This window comes from Stenella coeruleoalba (assembly GCF_951394435.1).
Source record: "Stenella coeruleoalba genome assembly, chromosome: 3".
NCBI lineage: Eukaryota > Metazoa > Chordata > Mammalia > Artiodactyla > Delphinidae > Stenella > Stenella coeruleoalba.
In genome coordinates, this window is record NC_137148.1 from 55,957,684 (window position 1) to 55,980,490 (window position 22,807).

General features: G+C 41.4%; 1 long non-coding RNA gene across 3 annotated transcripts in view; it reads left to right on the forward strand.

Moving 5' to 3' along the window:
• Positions 1-298: 298 nt before the first annotated feature.
• LOC307183581 overlaps positions 299-22,807 on the forward strand; it is a 137,892-nt gene continuing 115,383 nt past the window's right edge. For 2 of the 3 annotated variants that reach the window (XR_013827530.1, XR_013827531.1), the window contains exons 1-2: positions 299-455; positions 13,431-13,568. This is a non-coding gene — a long non-coding RNA (uncharacterized lncRNA). Of the gene's footprint in view, positions 456-11,897; positions 12,006-13,430; positions 13,569-22,807 lie in introns of those variants that run through there. The other variant, XR_013827532.1, reaches the window with a different exon arrangement.

The following is a 22,807-nucleotide window of genomic DNA, read 5'->3' on the forward strand; positions in this document are numbered from 1 at the left end:
ATGCAACAGATATTGTGCTCGGCATGATGAAGGTGCAGAGAAATGTAAGGCATCCTTTCCAGTGTGTACGATTCAGCTGGTGAAGCCCCAGAAGTGCGGAGCTGAGGGGCCTGTTCTGGGTTTGCTAAGAAATGCTGTAGTGTGGTAGAAGTACACTTTGGAGTTCAGACCGATCTGGGTTCAAGTCTTGGCTCTGTTCCTTTCTGGCTGTGTGACCTTGGGGCAAGTTATTTAATCTCTGTAAGCCTCATTTTCTCAACTGTAAAATAGAAACAATGTTATCACCTGTGCAGATTTCTACAGAGGATTTGAGATAAAGTCTGTTAACTCCCCATGGGTTGGAGCTTTATCCATATTACTCAGTAGAGTATCCTCAGCCCCAAACATAGCATACTGCTTGGCCCATAGCAGGAAGTCAATAGGTATTTGCCGAATGAAGGAAGGAAGGAAGAAAGGTATGTAAACATCCTGGCATATTGGGGGTGCTCTATGAAGGATAGCCATTCTTCCTCGCTGCTCTGGGGCTTCTGAAGATCTGTCCCTGGATTTGTGAAGATGAGATACTGAATTAACAGGCAAAATGCTGGAGCGTCTGGTCGGTAGGGAGTCATAGGGTGGATGTCTGTCCTGAACCTGAGCTCCTGATGGCTGTGAGTCGTTAAGGGAGAGAAGCCCTGGAGAACAGCTCATGCCTGGTCAGAGGCCATCCATGGACAGTCATATCCAGGTACCAGCTAGGTGGGGAGAAGGAATGCGCTGACCTACAGGTGGCCTCAGGGCAGGGGGACGGGCTGTCCCAGTCATTTCATCTGAGTGAGTGGTGTCTGGTTCTGTCCCACTTCTCAGGGCCCGTGGCTCTTGGGCGCCTGGGTCATCTAAGATGGCCCTGCCTGTCCCCGGGTGCTGGGCTTCTCTGGAGGCCCCTCTCTGCCCACAGCTTAGATTCTCCTGGCAGCAGCAAGAATGAAAGCAAGAAGCTCAGGCAATTCATGCCTTCATGAGCTCCTGCCTGGATAAACATGAAAAATTGCTGTGGACTTTTTCTCTTTGGAGAACTAATACCTACTCACAAAAAGAAAAAAAAGTCCTAGGACAGCACAAAGAAAAAAATCACTCAGAAATAACTAATGAACTAACGGAAATATTTTGGTATGGTTTGGGGGTCTTTTTTTTTTTTTTTTTCTGCCTGGTTTTCCATAAAGCTCTCTGCCTAGTTTCCTTTTGTTCTTGGGCTAAGACGAAGGCCAGAGCCACTTTTCCTGGAATAACGGAGCTGCGCTACTGACAAAACCTGTGAGAGAGACAGTGTGGCACATCACGGAGGAGCTAGAGGCTCGCTAGTGTCTGTTTACCACCTTGCAGAATGCTCCAGAGGAAGAACCTGAGACTGTCAGCTCCTGGATCAGGCTCCCCAGAGCCTCCCAGCTGAGGATGTGCATAATGAATGCGGCAGCCTGGCCAGGGGAGGGGAGTCCCAGGGGCAGCCTCATCTTTCCAGGCTCCCTGGAGAGCCAGGCATTCAGGGGTGGGGGCGGGGAACTGACTTACTGTCTCCTGTGCTTGGGCTCAGCGTGGATGCGCTGCTTGGCCCAAGGGCAGGGCCGAAGCTCACAGGCACACCTGCTGCCTGCTGTGCTGAGAGGCCCCTGGACGCAGCTCACACACAGCCCTGGACTGGCAGGGCTGTGGATGCTTCGTGGTTGCCTTGTCAGTCCCCCAGGCTAGGGGCAGGCACCGAGGCACGGGGAGAAGATGTGGCCTGGTGAAAGTCCACTGTGGGAACAGGGAGAAATCCCCTGATTTCTGATCCAGGGCTCTTCCCTCCGCATGGCGCTGAGCCATTAGCTGTATGGCTTCCAGGCAAATCACCTCTTTCAGTCATTTATGTTCCCGTCGGAAAAGTAGGCTGCTATTGCCTGCCTCTCCCTATCTCCAAAGAATATTCTGAACATGGCATATAAAAGAATACAAGATTGAGAGTCAAAAGACTTTGGTTTGAGTCCTAACCCTGTGGGATCTTGGTCAAGTCTTTATCTATTTGAGCCTCAGTTTACCTGCTGTAACATGAAGGGAATGATAACAGTAATGGCAATAACAATAGCTAGCTTTCTGGAGCCCTCTCTGTGGGCCAGGCAATGTGCTAAGTGCTAGGGTTATTTCATTTAATCTTCTTAACCTTATGAGGGAGGCACTATTATCCCCATTTTAAAGAAGACGAAACTGAGGCTCAGAGTTTGATTAACTTGCCCCAGTTCTCACAGCTGGGCAATAGTACCTACCTCACGGGGTTTATGTAAGAATCGTGTGAGCTGTTTGTGACTATGTTTTTCAACTATGAAACTCTGAGACATACATATGCAAGCATATATACTTGTCCTTAATTTTCAATATAAAAATCTATTGACTTTTTTGGGGAAAACGTCCTGAATTCCAAGTTATTGCTATTTGATTTCATTCACCAAACGTGATTTGAGCTGCTGCCGAACATCAGGAACTGTGTCAAGCACTGGAGACGGGGGCAGCACGCACTCCCTGCTGTGGTGGGAGGTCACAAGTTAGCAGAGAGTGCAGCCATCCAGGTAAACATGACGGCTGTGGCATCTGTTAAACTGCATCAAAGTGGGATGTGGGCCTGGGGGTGGTAAGGGCTGAGCTTTGTCCTGAACAGCGGTCCCCAACCCTGACCTCTGTGGCCAACCCCAGAAATTCTGATTGGCCTGGGGAGGGATGGGGTCCAGACATCATTGTTTTTTAAAGCCCTCTTGGGGGATTCTCGGGGCCCCCAGGGTTGAGAACCGCTGATCTAGATGGTTGAAGACAGCTCTGGAGGAGGTGATGTTTAAGCGAGGGGCTGCTGGAGTTTGAAGACCGTTCATTCTAACTGCAGCTGACGGCTTCACCAGGGGGAGTTTCTCTTCTCTGACAGGGAGGGTGGGAGGTCGCCCTCAGGTGGGGCTCCCAGGTGAGCTGCACCTCCTGAGAGAAACTTGGCCAGACTGCAAGCCTGCCCACCTGAACCTCTCCTCCAGGCACCAGGCATCCACTGAGAGAAGTGGTTTCCTCAGGAACCTGGGGGCCCCACCTCTCACCTCTGCTCAGCTAGCTGCACCTGCGCAGGAACTGGGTGAGGAGTAGATGGAGGGTTCTTGGACCTGTGACTTTGAAGACAGGTTTGTCCCTTTACCCACTAGGCTGCCGATGGGGGGCTGCTCTCTAGAGAGGCTGCATCATGTGATCCTCATTCATGTCGGACAGCCAGGCCTCAAAGATACAACCTTAAAAACCATGTTGACAGGGGCTTCCCTGGTGGCGCAGTGGTTAAGAATCTTCCTGCCAATGCAGGGGACACGGGTTCGAGCCCTGATCTGGAAGATCTCACGTGCCGTGGAGCAACTAAGCCCGTGCACCACAACTACTGAGCCTGCGCTCTAGAGCCCACGAGCCACAACTATTGAGCCTGCGTGCTAGAACTACTGAAGCCCGTGCGCCTAGAGCCCGTGCTCCGCAACAAGAGAAGCCACCGCAGTGAGAAGCCCGCACACCGCAACGAAGAGTAGCCCTCGCTCACCGCAACTAGAGAAAGCCCGCGCGCAGCAACGAAGACCCAACACAGCCAAAAATAAATAAATGAATAAATAAATTTATTAAAAGCAAAACAAAACAAAAAGAAGCCATGTTGACAAACGGCTTGCACAATTCTTATACCAACCTTATGAGGTAGACAATATTGCCCAGCTGTGAGACTGTGAATAAGTTAATTAAACTCTGAGTCTCAATTTCTTCCTATGTAAAATGGGGATAATAGTACCTCCCTCACAAGGTTGTTTAATAAAAGAATCACCTGGACAGAGGGACACCCTCGGATGCTGACGTGTGGACACGTCAACATTCAGACTGTGAGGGGAAGTCACACGGAGGCAAGTGGAGGGATGTGTGCATGGGGTGTAGCCCAGAGGGCCTGCTGGGAGGAGGGACACCCACCCTGTCTGAGCCAGTGCTGGATGGAGACGGCAGTGGCAGCGGAGGCCAGCCACTTGCCCCCTCTGCCAGGCAAGAAGGATGGAGTCAAATTCACCCCCTTGTTCTCCCCAAAGTGACCAACCAGCTAAGTCCCCACCTCCACAGATACGGTGTGAGTCAAGGAGTGAAAAGTGTCTGCGAGTGTCCCTCTAGGGCAGTTTCCTCTATCCAGAGGCATGTCACAAGTGGAGAAGAAGCATTCCATACTCCCCCCCCCCATTTTACACAGTAAACGCTGGAATTTCAGAACTAAAAGTACTTTCAAGATTATCTAGCCCAACCTCTGCTCATTTACACAAGAGGAAACAAACTCAGTGAGGGAGAATGACTTGATGAGGAAGCAGAACTGAGAGCAGCCCAGGGTCTCCTGGCTCCCAGACCAGTGTCTGTGTCACGTCTGGGGTGGAGCTGGCAGGGCTGTTCCCAGGTCACAGCTCTAGGAGCAAGGGCCTCTCCAGCTGGGCCCGCCCCTAGCGAGCCTCGCATGCGGGCCAGTGACACGGCTCAGCCCCTCCACTCCTTCCTCTGCTTAAACGTCTCATGAATAAATGAGATGAGCCACATCAAGGCAACATCTGCTCAGTTCAGTTGTAACATGTATAACTATTCATCAGTGTTTAGCCTTTAATATGCATCTATTAAGCAAATGTCTATTCTTGAATATGTACTTGTCCTTGTGTTTAAATGCATAACTGGAGCCAAACAGAAGAGAGCAACCCTGTCCTGTAACCTCGCTGCTGGATCTGACATCTTCCCATCCCTTCGGCGGCTCAGGCTTTGCCTTTGGCAACACATCCAGGACAATGCCATTCCCAGTTTGACTCAGCTCACAGCAGTGCTACCACCTGCCTCATTCTGGCCATGTGGGAGTCTTTCTAATCATCAAATGTCAGAACTGGAAGGGTTCTTATAGATCATCTGGTCCAGATTTTTTTAAGATTCTCATTTCCTTATAAAACAAAATCTTCTGTGGAACTGCTTGGGATGAAGCAGGGGCTGCAGAGCTAAGAGGTTCACCCACTAGGTTCTCTTTTGGCCCTGCTCCCTCCCCAGTTCTCAGCCCCTGAGAACAAGGGGCCCATCTTACAAATGAGCAAAGTGAGTCCCAGAAAGTGAAATCACACAGTGAGCAGACTTCTGAAGCTAGATTCCTGAATTCCATAAAAATTTGCTTACAAAAAGTGAGACATGCTTTTTTGTTCTCATTTGTTGAAATTCTGATATTTTTGGCATTAAATGAATAAATTAAATAAGCTTTTTCTTTACTAATGGGTTAGTCTTTTAATGAGTTTGTCAGATATTTGTCAGGCTCATGATCTTACCAGGTGCTTAAAAGATTCATGATCTGAACGTAGACACAAACAAAATTAGCCCCTGGTGCTAATGAAAATCAGAGAGCGCCTATAGGTAAGACCAAATTCCATTGCAAGTAACAGGCATGCCAAGTAATTGTGGCTTAAACAAGACAAAAGTGTTTCTCCTTCACGTGAAGGTCTGGAGATAGACAGTCCAGGGCTGGTATGGTGGCTCTGTTACATAGAGTTCTCTGCCATAGGGTATGGCCCTTGACTTCTTGCACCAATTTGGTGGCTGGAACTCTAGCCATATTTACCAGATATAGCAGGATTGGAGAAAAGGGAAAAGAAGAAATGGGGCAAATGGCTCAAGCCAGCCACATTTTAATGGAATTTCCCAAACATTGCCAAAAAGAAGCTTCTGTTTATATGCTCTTGGCTTGAACTAGTCTTATGGCATCCCTAACTATATTCCAGGCAGCCGTGTGCCCAGCTAAAAGTCAAGAGTTGTATTGCAGTGGGAGAAGGAGAGAACGAATGTTGGGGGACACTCTGCCACAGAGTGAGTCTGTTATGTTTATTTCCCTTTTCCTTGATTTTCATAAACAGAGTTTGAGGGAGCTTAAAGGTATCAAGTGTGGGGAGGTGGAGAGGCGGGGGGAGTAAGGTGGGCCCAAGAGAGGAAAGGACTGGTGATAACTTGATGGAGGTGGACGTGGGCCACATGATGCGTGAGTGATTCAGTGATCTGGAAGACTGTGTCAAGTGCTCACCAAACCGTGGGCCCCAAGGGTTCACATATCTCATCCCCTGGCGGGGTCGTTTAGGTGAATTGTCTATTGACTGAACAATAATAATGTTGCCTTAGTGCAACAGAACGTTATCTGATCCTAGATTCTGTTTCTGGAGTAGAGGAGTTTATGGCAAAAACAAACAAAAAACATTAAGCAAACAAAACAAAACCAAACAGGAAAACTTATGGGAACATTTAATACTGAATAGGCAAGGCATGCCAAAGACCAAAAATACATTGCACAAAAGCGTGACAAAGCTAATAAGGAAAAAATGAGCTAATGTGAGATGATGGTGTATGAAACACCATTATTTCATTCTGGGACTAATGTGGGCAGCTGTGGACAGTCAGGCTACTTTAAGTCATGAGCAATGATTATTGAATTATGAATAATGACAGGATTTCTTTTTAAATTTAAGGTCAGGTTAAAAAGCGCTTGGGTCTTATCTCTGTGTACAATGTATGGAGTATGGACAATTCCTTAGCTGCCAGAGTACATCCCTGCATCTGAGATAGGAATGCATTTAATAGATTGAATCAGTGCGGCTTTCTTTTGGGAAATTTCAATTTCAGTGCAAGCAATTTACATAGAGAGTCGCAGCTTGAGTTCATAGCTTGTATCTTGGTTGCTTTGGAGATAGCTTCTCTGTTGGAAAGGCAATTACAACCTGCAGGAGAAGCCTGTCTACCATTAGTCTCCAGTTTTAAATGTTGACAGGTGGAGATGGCAGTGGAGGCGGGGGTGATTAATAAAGGGCTTTGTCTTTCTAGTCCACAGAAGGAAAGGGATTTAAGCGTCATGATTTCCTGGTCTCCAAAGGTTTTTTTTTTTTTTTTTCTGAACATTTCAAGCTTTTGACCAAAATGAGAACATGCGTTCTTTTTGAAATTAGTGAATTTTGTTACCTTAAGTGTGTAGGGACAAGTACATGAAATGGCTAAAAGTTGGTCCCTTGAAGTTTTACCAAGCCATGGAAAAGAAATCTAGTGAAACTGTAAAATTTGTCTTTAGTCCATGGATGTGGATAGTTTTGAAATCTATACAGTGGTTTCTGCTATAATCTTTGCTCTTCGTTGGGAAAATGGAATTGCACTCTGGTTGTTGATGCTCGATGCCGTTGGACCACAAAGCAGTCTTTATGATGGTGTTCATGAAAGACCTTTTCCCCTTAACAGCTAATATGGTGAAATTGTTGTGTCTGCAAATTAGATCATGTTTCAGCCAAACAAATGTGTATTTTATGAGTGACTTATTCTTTGTGAAGCCCTGATATAGCCCAAAGGCTTGTGCATTCAAATCGGAGGCCTGAGCTGAGAACTGCCAGCATTTTCATCTAATTGACTTCGGCATGGGGACCCCTGATTCCTTCTCCTTTAATCATCACCTTATATTCGAGGCTAAAAGTCTATAATTATTTGAAGTAGCTGAAATTTGAGTGACCTACATAATTATCTCAGCAAAGATGGACTTAAAGTTTATTGACACAAATGCCAGTTTCATTAAAGGTTTGGTACAAAAGGCAAGTCCGTGAGACAGCTGGTTGGCTGAGGTGAATTGACAATGAACAGCACCAAAGACCCGGTAATCACCAGGGACTTTGAAGTAATTACCATCATTTCCATAATACAGTTTGCAGAGGATTATGGGAGGCCAGAAAAACCTTTACAGTTCTCACACTTGGCTTTGCCGAAATCGGGGCTAAGCTGCTTAGAATTAGAGGGCTTCTTCCCTCATCATTCCTCAAGCATGGACCCTGTAGCACCATGGCTCAACTCCACCCAGGCATATTATTAGTCCAAAAAATGGTTGATGTGTCAAAACAAATCAAAACTTTACTCTTCCCTAGATTGTGGAAGCCAAAGCTAACGGTATGACAGTACTAAAATTTGCACAGGTATAGATTTTTAAATCCTACCTTATGCATCTATTTATCTTGTATATTTATTGGATGACTAAAGATAGCACATACCTACCTGCTACAAAGTTTAAAAATGTTATTAACAATTATCATCTCAGTTTAAACATACACAAATAAGCGCTCAATACTGTATGCTAGGATTTATTACTTACCATTACATAGTGAGAATTCCACATGTAGATTAACCATAGATCACTTTGGGAATTAAATATCTTTTTCTACCACTTGTCAATTGCTACCTCCTACTGTGGGTTAACATAGAAGACATGTCATATTTCCCCAACTAAGGCAGGCACCTCTAGTAACAATATTACCACAGACTTAGTGGCTTAAACAACACATATTTATTTATTTATCTTTTTAAAAAATTGAGGTATAGTCGATGTACAATATTATATGTTTCAGGTGTACAATATAGTGATTCACAGTTCTTAAAGATTATATTCCATTTCTAGTTATTATAAAATATTGGCTATATTCCCCGTGTTGTATCCTTATAGCTTATTGATTTTATACATAGTAGTTTGTACCTCTTAATCCCCTACTCCTATCTTGCCCCTCCTCCCTTCCCTCTCCCCACTGGTAACCACTAGTTTGTTCTCTATATCTGTGAGTCTGTTTCTTTTTTGCTATATTCACTAGTTTATTATATTTTTTAGATTCCACATATAAGTGATATGATACAGTATTTGTCTTCCTCTGTCTGACTTATTTGACTTAGCATAATACTCTCTAAGTCCATTCATGTTGTTGCAAGTGGCAAAATTTCATTCTTTTTTATGGCTAATAGTCCATTGTATATACATACCACATCTTCTTTATCCATTCATCTGTTGATGGACACCTAGGTTGTTTCTATATCTTAGCAACTGTAAATAGTGCTGCTATGAACATTGGGGTGCATGTATCTTTCTGAACTAGTGTTTTTTTTTTTTTTTTTGGATAAATACCTAGGAGTGGAATTGCTGGGTCATATGATAGTTCTATATTTAGTTTTTTGAGAAACTTCCATACTGTTTTCCATAGTGGCTGCACCAATTTACATTCCCAAACAATACACATTTATTATCTCACAGTTTCTGTGGGTCAGGAATTCAGGCGTGACTAAATTGGGGCTCTGCTTCAAGTTCCCCTGTGAGACTGTGATCAGTGTCCTCAGAGCTGAGGTCTCATCTGAAAGCTTAAATGGGAAAGGATCCACTTCTAAGCTCACAAATCTTGTGTTTTTGTCTCTTCCAGCACCTGACACTATGCTTCGCACGTACAAATGGTACTTGTTAAGAACTGATGGGGCTTCTGACTTCTATAAATAGAAATATATGGATGGGTGGCTAAGAACAAAACCACTGTCCCGGGCTTGACCTCCTCTTTGAGGGAATGGATGGGAATAGAGATAATAAATGCCAATTTGGGTGGACTGTAACTCAGTCTGTGAATACACGGCTGGATCCATCACACCTCTGGGTGAAAAAAGGTAGATAACAATGATAATAGCTCCTATTCATTGAGCACTTAACATGTGCCAGGTACTGTGCTGAGCAGATGAGAAAGCAGAGGCTTAGAGAGCTTAAGTATCATGCCCAAAGGTCATGAAGCTGATACATGGTGGAGCTGGGAAACCTTACTCTATTAATGCCAAAGTGCGTGTTCCCACCTACTATGTTTTACTGCCTCTGAGAGATGGCACTCTGGGTGGGGCACAGAGCAATTTAGCTCTCTGGGGAGTGAGGTATACTGCTGCCTTAACCTAAAGGTTCTTTTGTCCAGGAGAAGTGTTAAGAAGGGATTAAAAACTCTCACAGCAAGGTACTGTTAAAATTGCTTTCCTTTTTATATAGGCCAATTTTAACAGCAAACTAAGCAATAAATCAATGTCTAACTTCTAGCATAGTTTAGCAGCTAGGGTCGGGAGAGAGGGCAAGGATCATTCATAGTCAGCAGCAGTGTTTGCAGACGGGCAGGAAGGCTGCTCTTCTGTGGTCGAGGGTCAGCAGAGCATGATGCATGGAGCAGAGCAGGAAGCCAGTTGCACACAGGCAAGCTATGTTCCTTGTCAGCTGTCCCCCTGGCCTCCAGCCAGAGCAGGATTTTCTCCCCCAAGTCAGGTTATTGTGCACTGTGGCTTGGGGGCCTCAAGTTTCCAAATCATTAATGTAATAATCATATCGCTCTGGGCAGATTTCTACCCAGTGTCCTCTGTGACATATGGCAAAGACAAATCAAAAACACATTTATCAGTCAGAACAAGTCAGCCACCAGCCATCCTAACTAGCAAAAATAACTTAACCATTGATATTTTTATATATTACACCCAGACATGCATAGACATTAAATACAGACTCTGAGGAAGAGATAGTCATTATGAGGCAACTTATCAAAGGAAGGGGCAAGGCCACGGGTTTCTCAAAAAAATATCAGACTCAGCATTTACTGAGTGATGATGATACAGACCCAGCATTTACTGTATGTTCTCTGATGGTGGCTCTTATTTTATTACTTGTTAAACTTATAAGCTAGAATATTTGATGGTTTCTTGCAACTTCTTAAACAGTGCCAGGATGTGTAACTAATGGGTCAAAAAAGTTATACCTCATCCCAGCTTTCCTACTCCTCCTTCCTTCCTGACAGACACAGCCATCTTACATTTCCCCAACTGGTTACCGTTACTGTTGGGTCATGGCGCCGGAGTCACAGAGAACTACTTGTGCCTTTTCTGAGTGTCCCTTTCTGTGGATACCCTACAACTGTCTGGGTTTGTCAATGCCATTTGACTGGAACAAAGTGTTAAAGAATGAGCATGTGCAAGGAAGGAAGGATTGTGCGTACCCAGGCATTCCATAGAGTCTGAAGTGAGTATTGAAGTGAGGTGCTTTTTGGAGAGAATCTGAGAATAGCAAAAAAGATGACAGTTGAAAAAGAAGGGAGACATGAGATTACTACCTTTGCAGTGGTTCTCATATTTTGTAGCACGTTAGAATCCTCTGAGTAGTTTCAAAAATTTTAATATCCAGGCCACAACTCAAACCAATTAAATCAGAGTCTCTGAGGGTGGCACTCAGGCAAAAGTATTCTATAAACTCCCCAGCTCCCCTACACTGATGACCTAAAAGGAGAGGAGGCTTGCCATCTCCCGGTATAAACACTGCATCAGTTATCTATCACTGTGTAACAATATTACCACAAACTTAGTGGCTTAAATAACACACATTTATTATCTCACAGTTTCTGTGGGTCAGGAATGCAGGCATGACTTAATTGGGGGCTCTGCTTTTACATCTCTCATGAGGCCGTAATCAGTGTGACAGTCAGTGCTGAGGTCTCATCTTAAAGCTTGAATGGGGAAGGATCCACATCCAAACTCACATGGTTGTTGGTAGGATTCAGTTCTTCGTGGCTCAGGACCCCCTGGTGAGCAGGAGAGTTGGAAATAAAAGCAAGAAACTCAGTCCAGATTATTTCTCTTTAATATTTGATTTATTATGCAGTAGTAAAAAATCATGAAATGATTGCATAGAATTATATAATGATCACGCCTTGTACACTACCCAACTTTATAAACAGTTTGCCATATTCCAGTAATTTTTTAAATGGAAGTACAGTTAACTTACAATGTTGTATTAGTTTCAAGTGTACAACAAAGTGATTCAGTTATACACACACACACATATTCTTTTCCATTATAGGTTATTACAAGATATTGAGTATAGTTCCCTGTGCTATACAGTAGATCTTCATCCAATAATGTTTTCACTTCACTCTATTTCTTTTCTTGAGGAAACAGTTATGTGGAAGAAAATGATGATCTTGTCACAATAGGTAACAAGATAAGTTTGTCTTTACCTCTTTTCTTCCCATGGTTATGATTCACAGCATGATGTATGGCGTGATGCATGTCAACGCAAGTAGCTAGAGAGGCTGTGCCTGGAAGATTTACATGAGAGGTGGAAGGTGACTGTTCTTCCCAGACAGCCTCAGAAGGTAAGCAAGGTGCCGGCAGGAGAACAAATGACCTTGTATTAGGACCACTGTCCATGATGACATATTGAGTGTAAACCCAAGGGTGTTCCTGGCTCACAGGTACCAAAACCTGCTAACTACAGGTCATGGTGAGCAGAATTCACTAACCCAACTGACTTGATATTTATGGTGTGTATCTCTACTTCCATTTTCTGATTTAGGCCTGCATGACCAACTAGGTGTTATATTCCATACGGGCAATCAACCAGGGTCAAACCATAAGGATTATAGGAGTGTTTGCAAAGTTTGGAGATCTGCGTTGTTCTTGCTGGGGTTTCAGACAGTGTTAGGAAAGGGTGCTAAGTAAATTATAGAGCCTTCAGGTTTCAGGCTCAGGCCAGGGACAACAGACTTGAGGAACAGGTGAAGATTCTGGGGGATCTCAGTCTTTCAGGAGGACCAGTCACAGCAAAGCCCAATAGGCTTTCATAGGTGTGGACACTTACTGCTTAAACATTGGACTCTTATTTATTTTAGATATTCTTGTCTTGTAGTTTAGCTGCATTTCTTTCACACTCAGTTAAAAAATCTCACTTATATCAAAATTCCTCATAAGGATGTTTAAAATCTGCTTCACTGATCCAGGATATGGTGCCTGGTGAGAACTAAAAATAAACTGGAAATGCTCAAATGAGGTTTCAATAGCAGAATCAAAGGAGTTCCAGGGATTTCTAAACTTGGCCAAAGGCTTTCCTGATTTTCTATTTCAAGTTCATTCACATGAGGATTTTCATAATCTGAACATCATTCCTTCCTTTTCCTTGTGTTGACAATAGAATCCTGGCTTAACTTTGCAGTAGATGGTAATTTATATTTTGGTCCTTCTGTAATGTGGTGTTGGTTGTATAATGAGGCAGTAGAGCGCTCGGCCATCAGAGTTAGACAGGCTGGGTTCAAATCCCAGCTCTGTCACTGACTATCTGTGAGACCTTGGTCAGGTGACTTATCCTCTCTCAGTCTCCTTGGTTGTAAAGTCAGGGTCGATGTATGTGAGGATTAAATAAGATAATGTGTGCATTTAACACAGGTTCTAGAGCACAGTAAGTGTTCAGGAAATAGTATCTCTCACCTTCTCTTATTATAATAACCATAACCATCTCTTGACTTTCTGTAGTGATCCTGGAAATGAAGCATTAGTATTCCAGATTTGTGGAGGGGTGGGGGGGGCAGTAAATATAAATACCTTCTGTGTCAGAGATTGCTAACTATTCCCTAATCTATTTCCTCATATTCCTGGGCATACAGCTAAGACCACACTTTCCAGCTTCCCTTGCAGTCAGGTGATGCCAAGTTCTAGCCAAATGAATTTGAACAGAAGTCATATGTCCCATTTCCAGGCCTGGTCCATAGAAATTTTCCATAAATACTCCATGCTCTTTCCCTTAGGATGGAGATAATTATGCTGACCTTAGAAACCATTTGATGAAGATGGCAGAGCCCCTGTCATTCTGAGTCCTTGAGTGACAGTTGGGTGACAGAGACAAGCCAACTTCTGCTGAGAAGGAACATCCACCTTGGACTGAGGTAAATAAACTACTGTCTTTGAATCATTCCATATTTTGTTATTCGTTACAGCAGCTAGTTCCAAATGCCTGGTGCCGTCTTGATCACCTCTGTCCTTAACTAATACTCCTTTCTTGCTTCCCATTTCCTATTTAAAATTCCTCAAGTAAAAGAGTTAAATGTAAAGGTTTTTGAGGGGCCAACTAACCTGAAATCAACATTTGGGAGCTCCTATTGATTTTATGGAGCACTTCTTTTTATTTTCTAAGACCCAGGGATCTTGGGAATTAAGCCTCATTATGACGGAATTTTGAAGGTGGATGTGGAAGGGCTAAGATTACCCAGATTTTACTAATCTTGACATCAAAGCCTTAACTGTAGCAAGTACAATTCACCTAGCCGTGCATATCCATTTGAGCATACTCAAAAGGGTTCATGAAAATAAAGAAAGGCATAGTTGAGAATGACTGAAATCATTAATGGAAATTAGATACAATTTGGTATACATAGTTATTTGCAAGAACTTTAAAGAACATACAGTGGATTTTCACTTCAATCTCCAATTCCTGCTCACTACAGAACAGTTAGTCACCCTTGACAAATGAGTTTGAGGAAAGAGTTTTGCTCTGGGGCAATCTGCATCCTCTGCTGTGGGTCCCAGTTGCTATTGTCCCCAGGTCATTCTGCCAGAATCGACTTTCCTTCCTACCTTCCCTCTCTCCCTCCCTCCCTCCCTTCCTCCCTTCCTTCCTTCCTTCCTTCCATCCTTCTTTTTTCATGTACTTGCCTTATGTGCTGAATCTTACTAATGAATATTATCCGTTAATAAAAATGGCTGACTGTTAGTGAAAATGACTCACTTACCAGGACCCTCTTGCTGCCCTCTCTCTGCAATAGTGTTAAGAATGACGTTTTAAGACCCCAGTTTGGAAGAGAGTGTCACTTCTTGTTTGGAGTCTAAAAAGAAGTTCTACCCTTGCCTTTTGGGAGGTCTGAGGTCTTCTGCCAGCGTTCAGTAGGTGTTCTGTAGGAGTTGTTCCACGTGCAGATGTATTTCTGATGTATCTATGGGGAGGAAGGTGATCTCCACGTCTTACTCTTCCGCCATCTTCCCCTCACCAGAAGTTCTACCCTTGGACAGCACCTTGACACATCCTTAACTATGTGTCACCTCATTAACTGTCCCTCCAGCAAAAAAGCTGAAAAAGTTACATTCCAGGCCTTGTTTCTCATACTGAAGGCCTTGGCAGTAACCTGCATTCTTGGATTCTAGTCTAAGGGCTTATCATAAAAGGAGTCATTATGTAAATATAAGATGTGACCACAAACCAAAACTCCTTATTAACCCCCTAAATTCAGGAAGTCTTCCTCTTAAGGGATCTGAGAAAAGTTCTGGCAGTCTGAAAACAAGTGTCAGGAGGGATACTAAGGTGTAGTTAAGTTTGGGGGCAGTGACCCATCAAGTCAAACTAGATGCTATGTAGTTGATAAGTAGTGTGTAGATGGATAGATAAAGCCCTTGATTGTCAATGGGTCAGCATTGTTAGTTAAAAAAAAAAGAAAGAACCATAATCATAGATATAGTCTCCCAGAATATCCCATGCTGTAGTTATTAAAGATTAAATATTATTCAAAAGAAAGGAATTTGTATGAAGCAGAATTCCAAAATCTTATAGGCTTCTATTCCAAAAGCATTTTCCCATGAAGAGAATTCCAAGATACATTGCAAAACAGAGAGGTTTCTAGTTTTTAGATCCTTATTAGGAAAACTCACCCTGAAATTATGACATAGAAACAATCGCTTTGGACAGGTAATAAATAACTAATTGAAGTCAAGCCTTAAATTAGAACTCCACTTAGGACAGACCCCGTCCTTCTTGTCCTGGGGTTTTGGGCTGCTTGCCACAGTTTCATAACAGCAGTTTCACTAAATTCGATGTGAAGTTTTCCTTAAGAACTCTCCATGGAATGGGAAAAATGGTTAGTATCTGACATCTTCCTTAGGGAAGAAGAGAAAGGAATGTAAGGTGAACAATATGCAGTAGGTGCTTTGCCAATGTATTATTTACTCATTGATTTTCTAAAAAATCAAGATTAGTATTACTATTCCCAAGCAACTTGAATAAGGTCATTCAGCTATTAAGTGGAAGACACAGTACTCCAGAGCAGGTCTACCAGGCTCCAAAACTCATGTGTTTCCACTGTCCAGTGCCCTGATATTTATCAAAGAGTGTGTGCATACCGAGTTCTTGTCCAAGTACAGGCGTACCCTTTTATTGCACTTTGCTTTATTGTGCTTTGCAGGTACTGCATCTTTTACAAATCAAAGGTTTGTGGCAAGCCTGCATTGAGCAAATCTGTCAGTGTCATTATTCCAACAGCATTTGCTCCCTTTGCGTCTCTGTGTCACATTTTGGTAATTCTCACAATATTTCAAACTTTTTAATATTATAATGTGTATTTGTTGTGGAGAGCTGTGATCAGTGATCTTTAATGTTACTACTATAACTTGCTGAAGGCTCAAATGATGATTAGTATCTTTAAGCAATAAACTTTTTTATTGAAGTATAGTTGATTTTCAATATTGTCTTAGTTTCAGGTATTCAACATAGTGATTATATACTCCGTTATAGGTTATTACAAGACAATAGGTGTATTTCCCTGTGCTATGCAATACATCCTTGTTATTTATCTCTTTTATATATAGTAATTTATTTCTGTTAATCCCATACCCCTAATTTGTCCCTCCCCACTTCCCTTTCCCATTTGGTAACCACCAGTTTGTTTTCTATAACTGTGAGTCTGTTTCTGTTTTGCGTATACATTCATTTGTATTATTTTTTAGATTACACATATAAGTGATATCATACAGTATTTGTCTTTCACTGTCTGATTTATTTCACTAAGCATAATATTCTCTAGGTGCATCCATGTTGCTACAAATGGAAGAATTTCATTCTTTTTATGGCTGAGTAATATTCCATTCTGTATATATATGTACAATATCTTTATCCATTCATCTGTATATGGACATTTAGGTTGCTTCCATGACCTGGCTGTTGTAACTCGGGCTGCTATGATCATTGGAGTGCATTATCTTTTCAAATTAGTGTTTTCGATTTTTCTGGATATATACCCAGGAGTGGAATTGCTGGGTCTTATGGTAGTTCTATTTTTAGTTTATTGAGAACCCTCCATACTGTTTCCTACAGTGGCTGCACCAATTTACATTCTCACCAACTGTGTATGAGGGTTCCCTTTTCTCCACACCCTCTCTGACATGTGTTATTTGTAGACGTTTTGATGATAGCTATTCTGACAGGTGTGAAGTGATACCTCACTGCGGTTTTGATTTGCATTTCTCTAGCCATTATCAATGTTGAGCATCTTTTCATGGCCTGTTAGACATCTGTATGTCTTCTTTGGAGAAATGTCTATTGAGGTCTTCTCTCCATTTTTTGATTGGGTGGTTGTTTTTTTTTTGATACTTAGTTGTATCAATATTTTGGGTATTTTGGATATTAACTCCTTATTGGTCGCATCATTTGCAAATATTTTCTCCCATTCTGTAAGTATTCTTTTTGTTTTGTCCATGGTTTCCTTTGTTATGCAAAGCTTTAAGTTTAATTAGGTCCCATTTTTAAATTTTTGCTTTTATTTCATTTGCGTTAGGGGACGGATCCAAGAAAATATTGCTACAATTTATGTCAAAGATGGTTCCGCCTATGTTCTCTTCTAGGAGTTTTATGGTTTCTGTTCTTACATTTAGGTCTTTAAACGATTTTGAGTTTACTTTTGTATGTGATGTGAAGGAATGTTCTAATCTCGCTGTTTTATATGTGGCTGTCCAGTTTTACCAGCACCACTTATTGAAGAGACTGTCTTTTCTGTAGCAATAAATTATTTTAAAATTTAATTTTTATTTTCTATTGGAGTATAGTTGATTTACAATGTTGTGTTAGTTTCAGGTTACAGCTAAGTGATTCCAGTATACATATACATATATCCATTCTTTTTCAGATTCCTTTCCCATGTAGGTTATTACAGAATATTGAGTAGTGTTCCCTGTCTTTGTTGACTATCTATTTTATATATAGTAGTGTGTAAATATTAATCCCAGACTCCTAATTTATCTGTTCCCCCCCATTTCCCCTTTGGTAACCATAAGTTTGTTTTCGAAGTCTGTGAGTCTGTTTCTGTTTTGCAAATAAGTTCATTTGTATCATTTTTTTTTTTTTTTTAGATTCCACATGTAAGTGATATCATATGATATTTGTCTTTCTCTGTCTGACTTACTCTACTTAGTATGATAATCTCTGGGTCCATCCATGTTGCTGCAAATGGCATTATTTCATTCTTTTTTTTTTTAAATAACTGAGTAATATTCCATTGTATACATGTACCACATCTTCTTTATCATTCTTCTGTCGATGGACATTTAGGTTGCTTCCATGCCTTAGCTATTATAAATAGTGCTGCAATGAACATTGGGGGGGTTTTCTCCAGTTATATGCCCAGGAGAGGGATTGCTGGATCATATGGTCGTTCTATTTTTAGTTTTTTAAGGAACCTCGATACTGTTCTCCATAGTGGCTGTATCAATTTACATTCCCACCAACAGAGCAAGAGGGTTCCCTTTTCTCCACACCCTCTCCAGCATTTATTGTTTGTAGACTTTTGGTGATGGCCATTCTAATTGCTGTGAGTTGATATCTCATTGTAGTTTTGATTTGCATTTCTCTAATAATTAGTGATGTTGAGTATCTTCATGTGCTTTTGGGCCATCTGCATGTCTTCTTTGGAGAAATGGCTGTTTAGGTCTTCTGCCCATTTTTTGATTGGGTTGTTTGATTTTTGATATTGAGCTGCATGAGCTATTTGTATATTTTGAAGAATAATCCCTTGTTGGTCACTTCGTTAGCAAATGTTTTCTCCCATTCTGTGGGTTGTCTTTTCATTTTGTTTATGGTTTCCTTTGCTGTGCAAAAGCTTTTAAGTTTAATTAGGTCCCATTTGTTTATTTTTGTTTTTATTTCCATTACTCTAGGAGGTGGATTCAAAAAGATATTGCTGTGATTTATGTCAAAGAGGGTTCTGCCTTTTTTCCTCTAAGAGTTTTATAGTAACCAGCCTTACATTTAGGTAGCAATAAACTATTTTTAAATTAAGGTACATACATTGTTTTTTTAGACATAATGCTATTGTACCCTTAATAGACTACAATATTGTGTAAACATAACTTTTCTATGCACTGGTAAACCAAAAAAATCCATGTGCTCACTTTATTGTGATATTCACTTTATCATTGTGGTCTGGAACTGAACCCACAATACCTCTGAGGTATGCCCATAAATGGGAATGATTTAAGAAAACAAATAATGCAAGAATGACTATTGTAATGTCAGCACGAAATTCTAGTTCTACAACTGAGCCCTAGAACTTTCTCTGTTAATACTTCAGTTAGGGTCTTGTTTCTTCCAGTGTTCAACTCCCTCTGACCCAGGTTGAAAGATTCCTCTGATATTAGTAGGGTTTCAATTCAGAGTGATGTGGCAGTACAGAGACTGGGCAGGCTTGAATTTTCCAATCCATCTCAGCCATCAAAGCTTACTCTGTTCTTCTTTCTCTGGCCTCTAGTAAAGTGACTGTCAGACTTTGGTTTACATGAGAAACATTTGATGAAATTGTTTAAAAATGAGTGCCTTGGCTTGCACCCTAGAGATTCAGGAAGTCCTAAGTGAGGCCAAGAATCTGCACTTTCCACAAACGACCCAGGTGATCAGGGCAATTTGAGTTTGCAAGTGCTCTAATTTTCCTTATTACTCTCATTTTCCTTTTGTTTTGTTTTTAAATCTCACACCCTCTTGGGGTTGAGATTTCTTTTGTAAGCCATGCTCTTTAGTTCTCTGCACCTGTAGAACTGCACTGCTAGTGTATGGTCTGGGCTCGCGAGGGCTCAAGACTGAAGCCACAAAAATGGGGGTGAGATCTTATAGCCAGAGACTCTAAGAGGGAAGAAGCCTTAGTCAGGAGGGATGGAAGAGGCTACTAAATAAAATATTAGTGGTATAATAAAATTCTGTTGAGAACAAAATGCTCAAAGAGTCAAAGACAGACTCAAAGGAGTGACAGAAACCTGAAGGAATCATACCAGAAAGGTGAGATCTCAGAACAAGCTGAGGCTCACGGAAAATGCTAAGGGCAAAAACAAGAGCTTTTAAGAAGCTGCACAGGGATCAAAAACAATGAAGAAATAAAGGCCAGGAGCAGATGATGTAATGTTGACAGATGATGGGGCAAGCAGCTCTGCTTATTTCCTGTTTTTCTTCCCAAGTGCATCAGAGGGAAAGATCTTCCAAACTGAAAATTTGCAGAATAAACATGGCTTAGGGACAACATCATCCAAAGATAGGAGAAGGGGTGGGAAAGAAGAACTAATGGCACAAAGTGAGTACAACTTTCAAGACTAGATGAGTTATATCACACAGCACCAAAAACTGGCGTTACAAAGATGTTATTATTGGTTATCTTTAAAGTCTATGGAGAAAGAAGTGCCACATGACAGGAGGCAAGAAAATGTCCTGGTTTTTCCTAAAGTTTTTCTTCCAGAAACCATAGATGTTCATCCCTTGCAAAATCCTAGAAGAGATGACAAATTAGATAATCTGGCAGAACTTAGAAAAGGAGTGGTGATCCTTTGGGCCAGCACAGGTCCTGCAGAAACATGTTGTATCCAACTCTCTGCTTTGTCTTTTTGGTTTTTTTTAATATATTGCCCTGTAGATAGATGGGAGAGATTGTAGATAAGGAGTTCAGCAACATCAGATCCTGTATCCTGAGCATTTGCCCAACAAACCCCTTAAAGAAAGGAGGCCCCCCACCCTTTGAAAGAGGTCTGTTCAGAAACCTGACCATTTAGACTAGCTTCTGGCTCAACGGGCAGCTTCACTTACTTCCCAACCCTTTTTCTTCGTTTTTACACTATTCACACATCAGTGCTTGTGTATTCCATCAAACAAGTCGCCAGGGTGACAAGGCACTATTCAGCTTCAGATCCCAAGGCTGAGATGGGTCCTGTCTTCTTAGTTTGCACTGGGCATTCAGTGTCTCTCTAACTTCAGTGCCCTGTTTGACCCCACCTTCTCAAACAGCACTGTTTCTCCTTAACCAGTCCACATTCTGGTGTCCCAGCCACCTTTCTCCACTCAGTTCTTACTGTAGTAACTCTCTAGACTCCCATTCCATGCTCCAATTAACAAACTGTCAGCGAAGTTCCAAGGTGACCCTGTATCAAAGATTTAAACCGTGGCTCACTGGTACCATGCTTTGAAGAATCCATAGCTGCTCAGAAAACCGTGCCTAAGACTACTGTTTTATGGACGTATCTCTCCAGTAGATAATGAAAAACCCAATGCCACCATGGTTAATATTTTTTTAACAACTTGCAGGAAGACACAGAAGGTTGGATTTTCAAATATGCTGATCGTGTAGTCCTTGGATAGGAACGAATATCTTGGAAGGTAAAACAAAGATTGAAAAGTGTAGGTAGCTAAAACTAAAAGCTGGTTCTTTGAGAAGATAAACAAAATTGGTAAACCTTTAGCCAGACTCATCAAGAAAAATAAGGAGAGGACTCAAATCAATAAAATTAGAAATGAAAAAGGAGAAGTTACAATGGACTGCAGCAATACAGGGCATCCTAAGAGACTACTATAAGCAACTCTATGCCAATAAAATGGATGACCTGGAAGAAATGGACAAATTCTTAGAAAGGTATAACCTTCCAAGACTGAACCAGGAGGAAATAGAAAATATGAATAGACCAATCACAAGTAATGAAATTGAAACTGTGATAAAAATCTTCCAACAAACAAAAGTCCTGGTCCAGATGGCTTCACAGATGAATTCTGTCAAACATTCAGAGAAGAGCTAACACCCATCCTTCTCAAACTCTTCCAAAAAATTGCAGAGGAAGGAACACTCCCAAACTCATTCTATGAGGCAACCATCACCCTGATACCAAAACCAGACAAAGGTACTACAAAAAAAGAAAATTACAGACCAGTATCACTGATGAATATAGATGCAAAAGTCCTCAACAAAATAATAGCAAACAGAATCCAAGAATACATTAAAAGGATCATACACCATGATCAAGTGGGATTTTTCCCAGGGATGCAAGGATTCTTCAATATACGCAAATCAATCAATGTGATACACCATATTAACAAATGGAAGAATAAAAACCATATGATCATCTCAATAGATGCAGAAAAAGCTTTCAACAAAATTCAATACCCATTTATGATAAAAACTCTGCAGAAAGTGGGCATAGAGGGAACCTACCTCAACATAATAAAGGCCATATATGACAAACCCACAGCAAACATCATTCTCAATGGTGAAAAACTGAAAGCATTTCCTCTAAGATCAGGAGCAAGACAAGGATGTCCACTCTCACCGCTATTATTCAACATAGTTTTGGGAGTCCTAGCCTCGGCAATCAGAGAAGAAAAAGAAATAAAAGGAATACAAATTGGAAAAGAGGAAGTAAAACGGTCACTGTTTTCAGATGACATGATACTATACATAAAGAATCCTAAAGATGCCACCAGAAAACTACTAGAGCTAATCAATGAATTTGGTAAAGTTGCAGGATACAAAATTCATGCACAGAAATCTCTTGCATTCCTATATACTAACAACGAAAGATCAGAAAGAGAAATTAAGGAAACAATCTTATTCACCATTGCAACGAAAAGAATAAAATACCTAGTAATAAACCTACCTAAGGAGGTAAAAGACCTGTACTCAGAAAACTATAAGACACTTATGAAAGAAATCAAAGATGACACAAACGGATGAAGAGATACACCACGTTCTTGGATTGGAAGAATCAATATTGTGAAAATGACTCTACTACCTAAAGCAATCTACAGATGCAGTGCAATCCCTATCAAATTACCAATGGCATTTTTTTTACAGAGCTAGAACAAAAAATCTTAAAATTTGTATAGAGACACAAAAGACCCCGAATAGCCAAAGCAGTCTTGAGGGAAAACAACAGAGCTGGAGGAATCAGACTCCCTGACTTCCGACTGTACTACAAAGCTATAGTAATCAAGACAATATGTTACTGGCGCAAAAACAGAAATATAGATGAATGTAACAGGATAGGAATCCCAGAGATAAACCCACGCACCTATGGTCAACTAATCTATGACAAAGGAGGCAAGGATATACACTGGAGAAAAGATAGT